The sequence below is a fragment of the Balaenoptera borealis genome (assembly GCF_965194805.1).
Source record: "Balaenoptera borealis genome assembly, chromosome: 4".
NCBI classification, from domain to species: domain Eukaryota; kingdom Metazoa; phylum Chordata; class Mammalia; order Artiodactyla; family Balaenopteridae; genus Balaenoptera; species Balaenoptera borealis.
In genome coordinates this window covers 44,682,969-44,691,455 of record NC_138861.1, presented here as the reverse complement: position 1 = coordinate 44,691,455, position 8,487 = coordinate 44,682,969, and positions in this window count along the sequence as shown.

Below are 8,487 nucleotides of genomic sequence, written 5' to 3'. Positions count from 1 at the left end.
TAACTATCAATTAAGTCTATCTGGTCTATTGTGTCATTTAAAGCTTGTGTTTCCTTATTTATTTTCTGTCTGGATGATCTGTCCATTGGTGTAAGTAGGGTGTTAAAGTCTCCCACTATTATTGTGTTACTGTCGATTTCCCCTTTTATGGCTATTAGCAATTGCCTTATGTATTGAGGTCCTCCTATATTGTATGCATAAATATTTATAATTGTTATGTTTTCTTCTTGGATTGATCCCTAGATCATTATGTGGTGTCCTTCCTTGTCTCTTGTGACAGTCTTTATTTTAGAGTCTATTTTATCTGATATGAGTATTGCTACTTCAGCTTTCTTTTGATTTCTATTTGCATGGAATATCTTTTTCTATCCCCTCACTTTCCATTTGTATGTGTCCCTAGGTCTAAAGTGGGTCTCTTGTAGGCAGTATATATACAGGTCTTGTTTTTGTATCCATGCAGCCAGTCTGTGTCTTTTGGTTGGAGCATTCAGTCCATTCACATTTAAGGTAATTATTGATATGTATGTTCCTATGATCATTTTCTTAATTGCTTTGGGTTTGTTTTTGTAGATCTTTTTCTTCTTTTGTGTTTCTTGCCTAGAGAAGTTCCTTTAGCATTTGTTGTAAAGCTGATTTGGTGGTGCTGAATTCTCTTAGCCTTTGCTAGCCTGTAAAGCTTTTGATTTCTCCATTGGATCTGAATTAGAGCCTTGCTGGGTAGAGTATTCTCGGTTGTAGGTTTTTCCCTTTCATCACTTTAATATATCTTGTTACTCCCTTCTGGCCTGCAGAGTTTCTGCTGAAAAATCTGCTGATAACCTTATGGGGATTCCCCTGTATGTTATTTTTTTGCCTTTACCTTGCTGCTTTTAATATTTTTTCTTTGAATTTAATTTTTGTTAGTTTGATTAATATGTGTCTTGGCATGTTTCTCCTTGGGTTTATCCTGTATGGGACTCTCTGGGCTTCCTGAACTTGGGTGGCTATTTCCTTTCCCATGTTAGGGAAGTTTTTGACTATAATCTCTTTAAATATTTTCTCAGGCCCTTTCTCTTTCTCTTCTTCTGGGACCCCTATAATTCAAATGTTGGTGCATTTAATGTTGTCCCAGAAGCCTCTTAGACTGTCCTCATTTCTTTTCATTCTTTTTTCTTTATTCTGCTCCTTGGCAGTTATTTCCACCATTCTATCTTCCTAGCTCTCTTATTCATTCTTCTGCCTCAGTTTTTCTGGTGTTGATTCCTTCTGGTGTATTTTTAACTTCAGTTATTGTGTTGTTCATCACTGTTTGTTTGTTCTTTAGCTCTTCTAGGTCTTTGTTAAACATTTCTTGTATTTTCTCAATACATGCCTCCATTCTTTTTTGAGATTTTGGATCATCTTTACCTTGCTTTTGAACCTTGCTTGTTCATCTGTAACATATTTTTTTTTGTTGTCTTTTTTTTGTATGGGTGGCGCTGTGTTCCTCTCTTACTGGTTGTTTGGCCTGAAATGTCCAGCACTGGAGTTTGCAGGCAGTTGGGTGGAGCTCGGTTTTGGTGCTGAGATGAGGACCTCTGGGAGAGCTCACATCAATTAATATTCCCTGGGGCCTGAAGTTCTCTGTTAGTCCAGTGGCTTGGACTTTGTGCTCCCACCACAGGAGCTCAGGCCTGACCCCTGGCTTGGGAACCAAGATCTCACAATACATGCAACACAGCAAAGAAAAAAAAAAAAGGGCACAACAAAAAAGAGCAGAACAATAACAAGGAATAAAAAATAAAATAAAATTAGAAAAATGAAAACTATATTAGAAAAAATAAAACAAAACAATAATATCAAAGCAAAACAGAATCACAACAGCAAAAAAATAAAATTAAATTAAATAATACAATAAATAAAAAACAAAATTAAAAGATTAGAATAAAAAAATAAGCAAAAAGAAAATAAAAAATAAAAGTTCCCTGGTACCTCTGCTATCAGTGTTCTTGCCCCCACGGTGAGCTACACCCTATTCCCACCTCCCAAAAGGCCTTCCAAGACCTCAATGTAGGTCTCTGGGCCTGCTGTGTCAGCCCCATCTTTGCCATCTCACCAGCATCTGCTCCTGAAGGTGGCCTAGAGCACACATACCTGCACAGGCCAGCTGGGGCACAGGCCTCCACAGGCATGCCTGCAGGGGCTGGTGCAGTTGGAGGAGGCCTTGGAGGGGCGTGGCATTCATCCCTCCTTGACCCACATGGCCAGAGGAGGCCCTGTCTGGGGAAGCACTTGGACTGCAAGGACCCACGTGGCCAGAGGATGCTTTGGCGGAGGTGGGGCTCAGGGCCGGGACCCATGCCATGAGAGGGGGCCCTGGGGTGGGGGGAGGCTCAGGTCTGGGACCTGCACAGCCAGAGGGGGCCTTGGGGGCGGGTTATCAGGCCTGGGACCCATGCAGCCGGAGGAGGTTTTGGTTGGGGGCCCAGTCTGGGACCCACGCAACTGGGAGAGGCTTAACGGGAGTGGGGCTCAGGCCTGGGACCCGTGTGGCTGGAGGGGACCCCTGGGTTGGGGGCTCAGGCCCCAGACCTGCATGGCTGGAGGGGATCCTGGGGACACAGGCCTGGGACCCCAGCATGCTCACTGGGGCCCACGCAGGTGGGGGAGACCCTGGTTGCATTCCCCTATGATCTCCAAATCCTCCAAAGGTCCCTCTCTGTCCCTGCTGATGCCCTCTCCGTGAGTGGGAACCTCTCTTCTCCCCAGCCCCCCTTCAGGGGTGCCGGTCCCATCCTGCCTCCACCCTTTCCCCACCTCCTTCCCTCCCACATCCTACCTGGTTGTGTGGGGATTCCTCCCATCCCTTTAGGTGTCCGAGGTCCCCCACCAGTGTCCAGTGTGTACTGTTTTTTAGAATCCATGTATAAGTGATATCATATAATATTGGTTTTTCTCCATCTGACTTACTTCACTTAGTATGATAATCTCTAGGTCCATCCATATTGCTGCAAATGGCATTATTTCATTCTTTTTTATGGCTGAATAATATTCCATTGTATATACCACACATTCTTTTTTTTTTTTTAATATTTTAATACATGTATATTTTATTTTATTTTATTTTATTTATTTATTTTTTTTGGTGTGTTAGCTTCTGCTTTATAACAAAGTTAATCAGTTATACATATACAATATGTTCCCATATCTCTTCCCTCTTGCATCTCCCTTCCTCCCACCCTCCCCATCCCACCCCTCTAGGTGGTCACAAAGCACCAAGCTGATCTCCCTGTGCTATGCGGCTGCTTCCCACTAGCTATTTTACATTTGGTAGTGTATATATGTCCATGACACTCTCTCACTCTGTCACATCTCACCCCACCCCCTCCCCATATCCTCAAATCCATTCTCTAGTAGGTCTGTGTCTTTATTCCCGTCTTGCCACTAGGTTCTTCATGGCTTTTTTTTTTTTTCCCTTAGATTCCGTATATATGTGTTAGCATACTGTATTTGTTTTTCTCTTTCTGACTTACTTCACTCTGTATGACAGACTCTAACTCCATCCACCTCATTACAAATACCTCCATTTCATTTCTTTTTATGGCTGAGTAATATTCCATTGTATATATGTGCCACATCTTCTTTATCCATTCATCTGTTGATGGACATTTAGGTTGCTTCCATGTCCTGGCTATTGTAAATAGAGCTGCAATGAAAATTTTGGTACCTGACTCTTTTAGAACTATGGTTCTCTCAGGGTATATGCCCAGTAGTGGGATTGCTGGATCGTATGGTAGTTCTATTTGTAGTTTTTTAAGGAACCTCCATACTGTTCTCCATAGTGGCTGTATCAATTTACATTCCCACCAACAGTGCAAGAGTGTTCCCTTTCCTCCACACCCTCTCCAGCATTTATTGTTTCTAGATTTTTTGATGATGGCCATTCTGACCGGTGTGAGATGATATCTCATTGTAGTTTTGATTTGCATTTCTCTAATGATTAATGATGTTGAGCATTCTTTCATGTGTCTGTCGGCAATCTGTATATCTTCTTTGGAGAAATGTCTATTTAGGTCTTCTGCCCATTTTTGGATTGGGTTGTTCGTTTTTTTGTTATTGAGCTGCATGAGCTGCTTGTAAATCTTGGAGATTAATCCTTTGTCAGTTGCTTCATTTGCAAATATTTTCTCCCATTCTGATGGTTGTCTTTTGGTCTTGTTTATGGTTTCCTTTGCTGTGCAAAAGCTTTTAAGTTGCATTAGATCCCATTTGTTTATTTGTGTTCTTATTTCCATTTCTCTGAGAGCTGGTTCAAAAAGATTCTTGCTGTGATGTATGTCATAGAGTGTTCTGCCTATGTTTTCCTCTAAGAGTTTGATAGTGTCTTACACTTAGGTCTTTAATCCATTTTGAGTTTATTTTTGTGCATGGTGTCAGGGAGTGTTCTAATTTCATACTTTTACATGTATCTGTCCAATTTTCCCAGCACCACTTATTGAAGAGGCTGTCTTTTCTCCACTGTATATGCTTGCCTCCTTTATCAAAGATAAGGTGACCATATGTGCGTGGGTTTATCTCTGGGCTTTCTATCCTGTTCCATTGATCTATATTTCTGTTTTTGTGCCAGTACCAAACTGTCTTGATTACTGTAGCTTTGTAATATAGTCTGAAGTCAGGGAGCCTGATTCCCCCAGCTCCATTTTTCGTTCTCAAGATTGCTTTGGCTATTCGGAGTCTTTTGTGTTTCCATACAAATTGTGAAATTTTTTGTTCTAGTTCTGTGAAAAATGCCAGTGGTAGTTTGATAGGGATTGCATTGAATCTGTAGATTGCTTTGGGTAGTAGAGTCATTTTCACAATGTTGATTCTTCCAATCCAGGAACATGGTATATCTTTCCATTTATTTGTATCATCTTTAATTTCTTTCATCAGTGTCTTATAATTTTCTGCATACAGGTCTTTTGTCTCCTTAGGTAGGTTTATTCCTAGATATTTTATTCTTTTTGTTGCAATGGTAAACGGGAGTGTTTTCTTAATTTCACTTTCAGATTTTGTGTCATTAGTGTATAGAAATGCAAGAGATTTCTGTGCATTAATTTTGTATCCTGCTACTTTACCAAATTCATTGATTAGCTCTAGGAGTTTTCTGGTAGCATCTTTAGGATTCTCTATGTATAGTATCATGTCATCTGCAAACAGTGACAGCTTTACTTCTTCTTTTCCGATTTGGATTCCTTTTATTTCTTTTTCTTCTCTGATTGCTGTGGCTAACACTTCCAAAACTATGTTGAATAATAGTGGTGAGAGTGGGCAACCTTGTCTTGTTCCTGATCTTAGTGGAAATGGTTTCAGTTTTTCACCATTGAGGACAATGTTGGCTGTGGGTTTGTCATATATGGCCTTTATTATGTTGAGGAAAGTTCCCTCTATGCCTACTTTCTGCAGGGCTTTTATCATAAATGGGTGTTGAATTTTGTCAAAAGCTTTCTCTGCATCTATTGAGATGATCATATGGTTTTTCTCCTTCAATTTGTTAATATGGTGTATCACACTGATTGATTTGCGTATATTGAAGAATCCTTGCATTCCCGGGATAAACCCCACTTGATCATGGTGTATGATCCTTTTAATGTGCTGTTGGATTCTGTTTGCTAGTATTTTGTTGAGGATTTTTGCATCTATGTTCATCAGTGATATTGGCCTGTAGTTTTCTTTCTTTGTGACATCTTTGTCTGGTTTTGGTATCAGGGTGATGGTGGCCTCGTAGAATGAGTTTGGGAGTGTTCCTCCCTCTGCAATATTTTGGAAGAGTTTGAGAAGGATAGGTGTTAGCTCTTCTCTAAATGTTTGATAGAATTCGTCTGTGAAGCCATCTGGTCCTGGGCTTTTGTTTGTTGGAAGGTTTTTAATCACAGTTTCAATTTCAGTGCTTGTGATTGGTCTGTTCATATTTTCTATTTCTTCCTGGTTCAGTCTCGGCAGTTTGTGCATTTCTAAGAATCTGTCCATTTCTTCCAGGTTGTCCATTTTATTGGCATAGAGTTGCTTGTTGTAATCTCTCATGATCTTTTGTATTTCTGCAGTGTCAGTGGTTACTTCTCCTTTTTCATTTCTAATTCTATTGATCTGAATCTTCTCCCTTTTTCACTTGATGAGTCTGGCTAATGGTTTATCAATTTTGTTTATCTTCTCAAAGAACCAGCTTTGAGTTTCATTGATTTTTGCTATTGTTTCCCTCATTTCTTTTTCATTTATTTCTGACATGATCTTTATAATTTCTTTCCTTCTGCTGGCTTTGGGGTTTTTTTGTTCTTCTTTCTCTAATTGCTTTAGGTGCAAGGTTAGGTTGTTTATTCGAGATGTTTCCTGTTTCTTGAGGTAGGCTTGTATTGCTATAAACCTCCCTCTTAGCACTGCTTTTGCTGCGTCCCATAGGTTTTGGGTCGTCGTATCTCCATTGTCATTTGTTTCTAGGTATTTTTTGATTTCCCCTTTGATTTCTTCAATGATCACTTCGTTATTAAGTAGTGTATTATGTAGCCTCCATGTGTTTGTATTTTTTACACATCTTTTCCTGTAATTGATATCTAGTCTCATAGCGTTGTGGTCGGAAAAGATACTTGATACGATGTCAATTTCCTTAAATTTACCAAGACTTGATTTGTGACCCAGGATATGATCTATCCTGGAGAATGTTCCATGACCGCTTGAGAAAAATGTGTATTCTGTTGTTTTTGGGTGGAATGTCCTATCAATATCAATTAAGTCCATCTTGTTTAATGTATCATTTAAAGCTTGTGTTTCCTTATTTATTTTCATTTTGGATGATCTGTCCATTGGTGAAAGTGGGGTGTTAAAGTCCCCTACTATGATTGTGTTGCTGTCGATTTCCCCTTTTATGGCTGTTAGTATTTGCCTTATGTATTGAGGTGCTCCTATGTTGTGTGCATAAATATTTACAATTGTTATACCTTCCTCTTGGATCGATCCCTTGATCATTATATAGTGTCCTGCTTTGTCTCTTATAATATTCTTTATTTTAAAGTCTATTTTGTCTGATATGAGAATTGCTACTCCAGCTTTCTTTTGATTTCCATTTGCATGGAATATCTTTTTCCATCCCCTCACTTTCAGTCTGTATGTGTCTCTAGGTCTGAAGTGGGTCTCTTGTAGACAGCATATATATGGGTCTTGTTTTTGTATCCATTCAGCCAGCCTGTGTCTTTTGGTGGGAGCATTTAATCCATTTACATTCAAGGTAATTATCGATATGTATGTTCCTATTCCCATTTTCTTAAATGTTTTGGGTTTGTTATTGTAGGTGTTTTCCTTCTCTTGTGTTTCTTGCCTAGAGAAGTTCCTTTAGCATTTGTTGTAAAGCTGGTTTGGTGGTGCTGAACTCTCTCAGCTTTTGCTTGTCTGTAAAGGTTTTAATTTCTCCATCACATCTGAATGAGATCCTTGCTGGGTAGAGTAATCTTGGTTGTAGGTTTTTCTCCTTCATGACTTTAAGTATATCCTGCCACTCCCTTCTGGCTTGCAGAGTTTCTGCTGAAAGATCAGATGTTAACCTTATGGGGATTCCCTTGTGTGTTATTTGTTTTTTTTCCCTTGGTGCCTTTAATATGTTTTCCTTATATTTCATTTTTGACATTTTGATTAATATGTATCTTGGCGTGCTTCTCCTTGGGTTTATCCTGTATGGGACTCTCTGTGCTTCCTAAACTTGATTAACTATTTCCTTTCCCATATTAGGGAAGTTTTCAACTATAATCTCTTCAAATATTTTCTCAGTCCCTTTCTTTTTCTCTTCTTCTTCTGGGACCCCTATAATTCGAATGTTGGTGCGTTTAATGTTGTCCCAGAGGTCTCTGAGACTGTCCTCAGTTCTTTTCATTCTTTTTTCTTTATCCTGCTCTGCAGTAGTTATTTCCACCATTTTATCTTCCAGGTCACTTATCCTTTCTTCTGCCTCAGTTATTCTGCTATTGATCCCATCTAGAGTATTTTTAATTTCATTTATTGTGTTTTTCATCGTTGCTTGGTTCCTCTTTAGTTCTTCTACGTCCTTGTTAAATGTTTCTTGCATTTTGTCTATTCTATTTCCAAGATTTTGGATCATCCTTACTATCATTTTTCTGAATTCTTTTTCAGGTAGACTGCCTATTTCCTCTTCATTTGTTAGGTCTGGTGTGTTTTGACCCTGTTCCTTCATCTGCTGTGTGTTTTTCTGTCGTCTCATTTTGCTTATCTTATTGTGTTTGGGGTCTCCTTTTCACAGGCTGCAGGTTCATAGTTCCCGTTGTTTTTGGTATCTGTCCCCAGTGGGTAAGTTTGGTTCAGTGGGTTGTGTAGGCTTCCTGGTGGAGGGGACTATTGCCTGTGTTCTGTTGGATGAGGTTGGATCTTGTCTTTCCGGTGGGCACGTCCACGTCTGGTGGTGTGTTTTGGGGTGTCTGTGGCCTTATGATTTTAGGCAGCCTCCCTGCTAATGGATGGGGCTGTGTTCCTGTCTTGCTAGTTGTTTGG